Here is a 10,981-nt window from a genome sequence, read left to right as displayed (position 1 = left end):
GGTACACATTCATTTTGGAAAACACAAAGGAGCATAAAGAAGAAATTATAAAAAATCATCTTAATCCTGCTAAACTTTGTTAAATATTTCAGTTTCTTTTCTTTTAGTCTTTTTTCTACACAAAATATTCACAAATGAAATCTAGTTTTATAAAAATTGAATAATACTGTACACACTGTTTTGTATGCTCCTCTTTCACTTAACATTTTAAGATAATCCTTTTCCACTATCCTTAAGAATTATTTGAAACAAAGTTGTTACTTAAATGGATTGACAAATTGAATATAATAATAACAGAACTGGGAGAAAGTAGATGATTATTTAACTTAAGCATGCTAAAGACATTTCTCAACATATAACCCAAGGCTGAAATTATGCAGAAAAATAACTTTTATTACTTTAAAACTAAGCCTTTAGAGACCTTCAAGATGGTGGAGGAGTAAGACGTGGAGATCACCTTCCTCCCCACAAATACATCAGAAATACATCTACATGTGGAAAAACTCCTACAGAACACCTACTGAAGGCTGGCAGAAGACCTCAGACTTCTCAAAAGGCAAGAAACTCCCCACGTACCTGGGTAGGGCAAAAGAAAAAACAGAGACAAAATAATAGGGCCAGGACCTGCACCTCTTGGAGGCAGCTGTGAAGGGGGAAAGGTTTCCACACACTAGGAAGCCCCTTCACTGGCAGAGATGGGGGCGGCGTGGGGGAAGCTTCAAAGCCACAGAGGAGAGCACAGCAACAGTGTGAAAAGGGCAAAGCAGAGTTTCGGATCGGTGCCGACCAGGGCTCACCAGCCTGAGAAGCTTGTCTGCTCACCCACCAGGGCAGGCAGGGGCTGGGAGCTGAGGTTCAGGCTTTGGAGGTCAGATCCCAGGGAGAGGACTGGAATTGGCCACGTGAACACAGCCTGAAGGGGGCTAGTGCACCTCAGCTAGCCAGGAGGGAGTCCGGGAAAAAGTCTGGAGCTGCCGAAGAAGCAAGAGACCATTGTTTCAGGGTGCGTGAGGAGAGGGGATTCAGAGCACTGCCTAAACGAGCTCCAGAGATGGGTGCAAGCTGCGGCTATCAGTGCGGACACCAGAGATGGGCATCAAACGCTAAGGCTGCTACTGCAGCCACCAAGAGCCAGTGTGCAAGCACAGGTCACTATCCACACCTCCCCTCCTGGGATCCTGTGCAGCCCACCACTGCTAAGGTCCCGTGATCCACGGACAACTTCCCAGGGAGAACACACGAAGCACCTCAGGCTGTTGCAACATCACACCAATCTCTGCCACCGCAGGCTCGCCCCACGTTCCATACCCCTCCCTCTCCCTGGCCTGAGTGGGCCAGAGCCCCCTAATCAGCTGCTACTTTAACCCCATCCCACCTGAGAAAAGAACAGATGCCCTCAGGCGACCTACATGCAGACGTGGGGCCAAATCCAAAGCTGAACCCCAGGAGCTGTGCAAACAAAGAAGAGAAAGGGAAATATCTCCCAGAAGCCTCAGGAGCAGCGGATTAAATCTCCACAATCAACCTGATGTACCCTGCATCTGTGGAGTACCTGAATAGATAACAAATCATCCCAAAATTGAGGTGATGGACTACGGGAGCAACTGTAGACTTGGGGTTTGCTTTCTGCATCTAATTTGTTTCTGTTCTTATGTTTATCTTAGTTTAGTATTTAGAGTTTATTATCATTAGATTTGTTTATTGAATTGGTTGCTCTTTTCCTTTTATATATATATACATATATATATTTCCTTTTTCTCTTTCTGTGAGTGTGTATGTGTATGCTTCTTTGTGTGATTTTGTCTGTATAGCTTTGCTTTTACCATTTGTCCTAGGGTTCTGTCTGTCCATTTTTTTTTAAATATACTTTTTAGTGCTTGTTACCATTGGTGGATTTGTTTTTTGGCTGGTGTCTTCTTCTTTCTTTCTTTTTATTACTTTTATTTTTAATAATTATTCCATTTTTATTTTAATACTTATATTTTATTTTGTTATCTTTTTTTTCTCCCTTTTCTTCTGAGCAGTGTGGCTGACAGGGTCTTTGTGCTCCGGCTGGGTGTCAGGCCTGTACTTCTGAGGTGGGAGAGCCGAGTTAAGGACATTGGTCCACCAGAGACCTCCCAGCTCCATGTAATATCAAACAGTGAAAGCTCTCTCAGAGACCTCCATCTCAGCACTAAGACCCAACTCCTTTCAACGACCAGCAAGCTACAGTGCTGCACACTCAATGCCAAACAACTAGCAAGACACAAACACAACCCCACCCATTAGCAGAGAGGCTGCCTAAAATCATAATAAGGTCACAGACAGCGTAAAACACAACACCAGACATAGTGCTGTCACCAGAAAGACAAGATCCAGCCTCATGCACCAGAACACAAGCACCAGTCCACTCCACCAGGAAGCATTCACAACTCACTGAATCAACTATACCCACTGGGGGCAGACACCAAAAACAATGGGAACTATGAATATGCAGGCTGCAAAAAGGAAACCCCAAACATTGTAAGTTAAGCAAAACGAGAAGGCAGAGAAACACACAGCAGATGAAGGAGCAAGGTAAAAACCCACCACACCAAACAAATGAAGAGCAAATAGGCAGTCTACCGGAAAAAGAATTCAGAATAATGACAGTACAGATGATCCAAAATCTGGAAATAGATGGAGAAAACACAAGAAACGTTTAACAAGGACACAGAAGAACTAAAGAGCAAACAGTGATGAACAACACAATAAATGAAATTAAAAATTCTCTAGAAGGAATCAATAGCAGAATAACTGAGGCAGAAGAACAGGTAAGTGACAGAGAAGATAAAATAGTGAAAATAACTACCACAGAGCAGAATAAAGAAAAACGAATGAAAAGAATTGAGGACAGTCTCAGAGACCTCTGGGACAACATTAAACAAACCAACATGTGAAATATAGGGTGCCCAGAAGAACAAGAGAAAAAGAAAGGGACTGAGAAAATATTTGAAGAGATTATAGTTGAAAACTTCAATAATATGGGAAAGGAAAGTGTCAACCAAGTCCATGAAGCACAGAGAGTCCCATACAGGATAAATGCAAGCAGAAACATGCCAAGACACATAGTAATCAAACCATCAAAAATTAAATAGAAAGAAAAAATATTAAAAGTAGCAAGGGAAAAACAGCAAATAACATACAAGGGAATCCCCATAAGGTTAACAGCTGATCTTTCAGCAGAAACTCTGCAAGCCAGAATAGAGTGGCAGGACATATTTAAAGTGATGAAACAGAAGAACCAACAACCAAGATTACTCTACCCAGCAAGGATCTCATTCAGATTCGACAGAGAAATTAAAACCTTTACAGACAAGCAAAAGCTAAGAGAATTCAGCACCACCAAACCAGCTTTACAACAAATGCTAAGGGAACTTCTCTAAGCAGGAAACAAAGAAAAGGAAAAGACCTACAATAACATGCCCAAAACAATTAAGAAAATGGTAATAAGGACATACATATCGATAACTACCTTAAATGTAAATGGATTAAAGGCTCCAACCAAAAGACATAGACTGGCTGAATGGATAAAAAAACAAGACCCATATATACGCTGTCTACAAGACACCCACTTCAGACCTGGGCACAAATACAGACTCAAAGTGAGGGGATGGAAAAAGATATTCCATGCAAATGGAAACCAAAAGAAAGCTGGAGCAGCAATTCTCATATCAGACAAAATAGACTTTAAAATAAAGACTATTACAAGAGACAAAGAAGGACACTACATAATGATTACAGGATCAATCCAAGAAGAAGATATAACAATTGTAAATATTTATGAACCCAACATAGAGGCCCCTCAGTACATTAGGCAAGTGTTAACAGCCATCAAAGGGGAAATCAACAGTAACACATTCATAGTAGGGAACTTTAACACCCCACTTTCACTAATAGACAGATCATCCAAAGAGAAAATTAATAAGGAAACACAAGCTTTAAATGATACATTAAACAAGATGGACTTAATTGATATTTATAGAACACTCCAACCAAAAACAACAGAATACACATTTTTCTCAAGTGCTCATGGAACATCCTCCAGGATAGATCATATCTTGGGTCACAAAACAAGGCTTGGTAAATTTAAGAAAATTGAAATTGTATCAAGTATCTTTTCTGACCACAATGCTATGAGACAAGATATTAATTACAGGAAATGATCTGTAAAAATTACAAACACATGGAGGCTAAACAATACACTACTTAATAACGAAGTGATCACTGAAGAAATCAGAGAGGAAATCAAAAAATACCTAGAAACAAATGACAGTGAAAACACGACGACCCAAACCTACAGGATGCAGCAAAAGCAGTCCTAAGTGGGAAGTTTATAGCAATACAAACCTACCTCAAGAAACAAGAAACATCTCCAATAAACACCTAACCTTACACCTAAAGCAGTTAGAGAAAGAAGAACAAAAAAAACCCCCAAAGTTAGCAGAAGGAAAGAAATCATAAAGTTCAGATTAGAAATAAAGGAAAAAGAAATGAAGGAAACAAGAGCAAAGATCAATAAAACTAAAAGTTTGTTCTTTGAGAAGAAAAGCAAAATTGGTAAACCATTAGCCAGACTAATCAAGAAAAAGAGGGAGAAGACTCAAATCAATAGAATTAGAAATGAAAAACGAGAAGTAATAACTGACACTGCAGAAATAAAAGGATCATTAGACATTAGTACAAGCAATTATACGTCAATAAAATGGACAACCTGGAAGAAATGGACAAATTCTTAGAAAAGCAACCTTCCGAGACTGAACCAGGAAGAAATAGAAACTATAAACAGACCAATCACAAGCACTGACATTGAAACTGATTAAAAATCTTCCAACAAACAAAAGCCCAGGGCCAGATGGCTTCACAGGCGAATTCTATCAAACATTTAGAGAACACCTATGCTTCTCCAACTCTTCCAAAATATAGCAGAGGGAGCAACACACCCAACCTCATTCCACAAGGCCACCATCACCCTTATACCAAAACCAGACAAAGATGTCACAAAGAAAGAAAACTAGAGGCCAATATCAGTGATGAACATAGATGCAAATATCCTGAAGAAAATACTAGTAAACAGAATCCAGCAGCACACTAAAAGGATCATACAACATGATCAATTAGGGTTTATCCCAGAAATGCAAGGATTCTTCAATATATGCAAATCAATCAATGTGATACACCATATTAAAAAATTGAAGGGGAAAAACCATATGATCATCTCAATAGATGCAGAAAAAGCTTTCCACAAAATTAACACCCATTTATGATAAAAACCCACCAGGTAGTAGGCATAGAGGGAACTTACCTCAACATAATAAAGGCCATATATGACAAACCCACAGCCAACATTGTTCTCAGTGGTGAAAATCTGAAACCATTTCCTCTAAGATCAGGAAAAAGACAAGGGTGCCCACTCTCACCACTATTATTCAACATAGTTTTGGAAGTTTTAGACAAAAAAAAAGAAATAAAAGGAATCCAAATTGGAAAAGAAGAAATAAAGCTGTCACTGTTTGCAGATGACATGCTACTATACATAGAGAATCCTAAAGATGCTACCAGAAAACTACTAGAGCTAATCAATGAATTTGGTAAAGTAACAGAATACAAAGTTAATGTGCAGACATCTCTTGCATTCCTATACACTAATGATGAAAACTCTGAAAGAGAAATTAAGGAAACACTCCCATTTATCATTGCAACAAAAAGAATAAAATACGTAGGAATAAACCTACCTAAGAAGACAAAAGACCTGCATGCAGAAAGCTGTAAGACACTGATGAAAGAAATTAAAGATGATACAAATAGATGGAGAGATATACCAAGTTCTTGGATTGGAAGAATCAACAATGTGAGAATGACTCTACTACTCAAAGCAATGTACAGATTCAATGCAATCCATATCAATTTACCACTGGCATTTTTCACAAAACTAGAACAAAAAATTTCACAATTTGTATGGAAATACAAAAGACCACGAATAGCCAAAACAATCTTGCAAAGGAAAGACAGAGCTGGAGGAATGAGGCTCCTGGACTTCAGAGTATACTGCAAAGCTACAGTAATCAAGACAGTATGGTACTGGCACAAAAACAGAAATATAAATCAATGGAACAGGATAGAAAGCCCAGAGATAAACCCACACACATATGGTCACCTTGTTTTTGATAAAGGAGGCAATAATATACAATGGAGAAAAGACAGTCTCTTCAATAAGTGGTGCTGGGAAAATTGGACAGCTACATGTAAAAGAATGAAATTAGAGCACTCCCTAATACCATACACAAAAATAAACACAAAATGGGTTAGAGACCTTAATGTTATGCCAGACACTATAAAACTCTTAGAGGAAAACTTAGGCAGGACACACTATGACATAAATCACAGCAAGATCCTTTTTGACACACCTCCTAGAGAAATGGAAATAAAAACAAAAATAAAAAAATGGAACCTAATGAAATGTAAAAGCTTTTGCATAGCGAAGAAAACCATAAAGAAGACGAAAAGACAACCCTCAGACTGGGAGATAATATTTGCAAATGAAGCAACTGAAAAAGGGTTAATCTCCAAAATATACAAGCAGCTCTTGCAGCTCAATATCAAAAAAAGAAACAACCCAATCCAAAAATGGGTAGAGGATCTAAATAGGCATTTCTCCAAAGAAGATATACAGATTTCCAACAAACACTTGAAAGGTTGCTCAACATCACTAATCATTAGAGAAATGGAAATCAAAACTACAATGAGGTATCACCTCACACCAGTTAGAATGGCCATCATCAAAAATATCTACAAACAATAAATTCTGGAGAGGATGTGGAGAGAAGGGAACCCTCTTGCACTGTTGGTGGAATATAAATTGATACAGTCACTATGGAGAACAGTATAGAGGTTCCTTAAAAAACTAAAAATAGAACTACCATACAACCCAGCAATCCCACTACTGGGCATATACCCTGACAAAACCATAATTCAGAAGAGTCATGGACCACAATGTTCATTTCAACGCTGTTTACAATAGCCAGGACATGGAAGCAACCTAAGTGTCCATCGACAGATGAATGGGTAAAGAAGATGTGGCATATATATACAATGGAATATTACTCAGCCAAAAAAGAAACGAAATTGAGTTATTTGTAGTGAGGTGGATGGACCTAGAGTCTGTCCTACAGAGTGAAGTAAGTCAGAAAGAGAAAAACAATTACCTTATGCTAACACATATATATGGAATCTAAGAGAAAAAAAAGGTTCTGAAGAACCTAGGGGCAGGACAGGAATAAAGACTCAGATGTAGAGAGTGGAGTTGAGGACATGGGGAGGGGGAAGGGTAAGCTGGGACGAAGTGAGAGAGTGGCATGGATTAATATATACTACCAAATATTAAATACATAGCTAGTGGGAAGCAGCCACATAGCACAGGGAGATCAACTTGGTGCTTTGTGACTACCTAGAGGGTTGGGATCGGGAGGGTGGGAGGGAGATGCAGGAGGGAGGAGATATGGGGATATATGTATATGTATAACTGATTCACTTTGTTATAAAACAGAAACTAACACACCATTGTAAAGAAATTATACTCCAATAAAGATGTTACAAAAATAAAAATATGCTTTTTCATGATATAAATATAATTTAAAATGCAAAGAAAATACTGGAAAAATAACATATAGGAAAAACAAAGAGTTAATATTATAACTGTATATTGAATTGGGTTCAAATTTTCAAGGAAACGGCAACACAGATATCAAAATGGACAAGAAAGATAAAGGTAAACCATTTTACAATTGAGTAACAGACATGTGGAATAAATGATGTTTCATCAGTATTCAAGGAAATGCAAATGAGAACAAGAAAACATTTTCAAGTCACAGGTTGGTAAATAATCTTAATAACGATAACAACCAACATTTATTGACCACTTATAATCTAAGCACTTTACATGACTTATTTTATTTCCCTAACCACGCAAGTTGCTTGCAGATACCATTGTTAGGTCCATTTTGTAGTTAAGGATAATGAACAACATACCCAAAGCCACATCACTATTAAGTTTTGGAGCTGGAATTTGAACAGTCTGACTTCTGAGTCCATGCCATTATTAGTGATTTATCCCAGAGGTGAAGGTTCAGAAAAATGGCCACATTCATGCAGTGCCAGTGAGAATGAGAACTGACAACTTTTCTGAAAGTTAGCTTGAAAATATGTTTCAAAAACCTTATAATAGGGCTTCCCTGGTGGCGCAGTGATTGAGAGTCCGCCTGCTGATGCAGGGGACACGGGTTTGTGCCCCGGTCCGGGAAGATACCACATGCCATGGAGTGGCTGGGCCTGTGAGCCATGGCCGCTGAGCCTGCGTGTCCGGAGCCTGTGCCCCACACAGGGAGAGACCACAACAGTGAGAGGCCTGCGTACCGCAAAAAAACCAAAATGAACAAACAAAAAACCTTACAATAATTCTACAGCCTTTAACCCCAAAATTCTATGCCTATGACTACATCCCAGATGAAAAGTCATACAAATGTTCTATGTCCGAGCTGCTAAAACATCCAAGTGTGCAAGTATGTTACTATATGCAATAACAGGATTTTATTTCAGCATTTTTGAAATACCAAAATTCCCACAAAATGGAATACAGCTTTAATACTTATAAATAAGGGTAAAAATAAATACATTAAGGTGCAATAATACTTTGGAAAGCTATACAGCCATTATAAATAATGGAGTAGGTCTGAACAGAATAAAATGGAAAATTCTGTAAGAAATATTGTTATATCCATTCTACTGGATGGGGGAATTTTAGCTGTATGTAAAGAATAATTGACTGAAACTCGATAAAATATTAAGGAAGTTTATGATTTCACTTAGCCAGAAAAGCAGAAGTAGATAGGACAAGCTTCAGAACTGATTGATTCAACAACTAAAGTGTGTCATTAAGGTTCCTTCTATCTCAATCTTAAATTTACTAAGACTTGTTTTGTGTCCTATTGTATAGTCTATCCTGGAGAATGTTCATTTTGCACTTGAGAAGAACATGTATTTTCTTTCTTTTGGATGGAATATTCTATAAATATTTGTTACGTCCTTTTGGTCTAATGTATGATTCAAGTCTATCATTTTCTTGTTGATTTCTTGTCTGGATGATATATCTAATGCTGAGAGTGGGGTATTGAAATCCCCTACTATTATCGTATTGCTGTCTATATCTTTCTTCAGGTCTGTTAATATTTACTTAATACATTTGGGGGCTCTGATGTTGAGTGCATATATATTTACAATTGTATATCTTCTTGGTAAATTGACCCCTTTATCATTATAGAATGACCTTCTTTGTCTCTTATTAGCATTTTTGGCTTAGAGTCTATTTTGTCTGATATAAGTATAGCTACTCCTGCCTTCTTTTGTTTTCCACTGCATGGAATATCTTTTCCCATCCCTTCAATTTGTGCCTATGTTTGTCCTTAAATCTGAAGTGAGTCTCTTGTTGGCAGCATGTAGTTTGGTCTTGCTTTTATATCCATCTAGCCACTCTGTGCCTTTTGATTGGTGAATTCAATCCATTTGTTTACATTTAGAGCAATTATTGATCTGTAAGAATTTACTAAAGCCATCTTCTTAACTGCTTTCTGGCTATTTTGTAGTTCCACTGTTTCTTTATTCCTCTGTTTCTGTCTACCTTTTTGAATTGGTGATTTTCCATGGTGGTATTCTCTGTTTCTCCTTCCTTTATCTTTTGTGAATGGTTACCATGAGGCTTACATAAAACATCTTATAGATAAAATAGTCCATTTTAAGCTGATAGCAACTTAACTTTGATTGCATACAAAAGTTCAACACTTTTATTCCCTCCTTTTATATTTTTGATGTCAAAATTTAACAAGAAAGATGTCTCTTTTTATATTGTGTATTCATGAATAAATTATAATAGCTATAGTTATTTTTAATACTCTTTTCCTTTAGCCTTTATACTATAGTTAAGTGGTTAATCCCCTATCATGTTACAAAATTAGAGTTTTCTAAATATGATTGTATATTTACTTTACCAATGTGTTGTATACTTTCATATGTTTTTATGTCAGTGACTAGCATCTTCTAATTTCAGCATGAAGCCCTTCTTTCAGCATTTCTTGCAAGGCAGGTCTAGCAGCAATGAGATCCCTCAGCTTTCATTTGTCTGGAAAAGTCTTTTTTTCTCCTTTATATCTGAAAAAATAACTTCACTGGATAGGGTATTCTTGGCTGATTTTTTTTCTTTTAACACTTTGAATGCATCGTTCCACTCTCTTCTGACCTGTAGGGTTTCTTCAGAGAAGTATTCTGATAGCATAATGGGAGTTCCCCTTTAGGTTACAATCTTTTTCTCTCTGATGGCTTTCAGGAATCTCTATCATTGATTTTTTTTTAACATCTTTATTGGGGTATAATTGCTTTACAATGGTGTGTTAGTTTCTGCTTTATAACAAAGTGAATCAGTTATACATATACATATGTTCCCATATCTCTTCCCTCTTGCGTCTCCCTCCCTCCCACCCTCCCTATCCCACCCCTCCAGGCTGTCACAAAGCACCGAGCCAATATCCCTGTGCCATGCGGCTGCTTCCCACTAGCCATCCACCCTACTACGTTTGTTAGTGTGTATATGTCCATGACTCTCTCTCGCCCCATCACAGCTCACCCTTCCCCCTCCCCATAACCTCAAGTCCATTCTCCAGGAGGTCTGCGTCTTCATTCCTGCCTTACCCCTAGGTTCTTCATGACATTTTCTTTTTTCTTAAATTCCATATATATGTGTTAGCATACGGTATTTGTCTTTTTCTTTCTGACTTACTTCACTGTGTATGACAGACTCTAGGTCTATCCACCTCATTACAAATAGCTCAATTTTGTTTCTTTTTATGGCTGAGTAATATTCCATTGTATATATGTGCCACATCTTCTTTATCCATTCATCCGATGATGGGCA

Source organism: Lagenorhynchus albirostris, chromosome X, assembly GCF_949774975.1.
Source record: "Lagenorhynchus albirostris chromosome X, mLagAlb1.1, whole genome shotgun sequence".
In the NCBI taxonomy this organism is placed as follows: domain Eukaryota; kingdom Metazoa; phylum Chordata; class Mammalia; order Artiodactyla; family Delphinidae; genus Lagenorhynchus; species Lagenorhynchus albirostris.
This window is presented reverse-complemented; position numbering follows the sequence as displayed.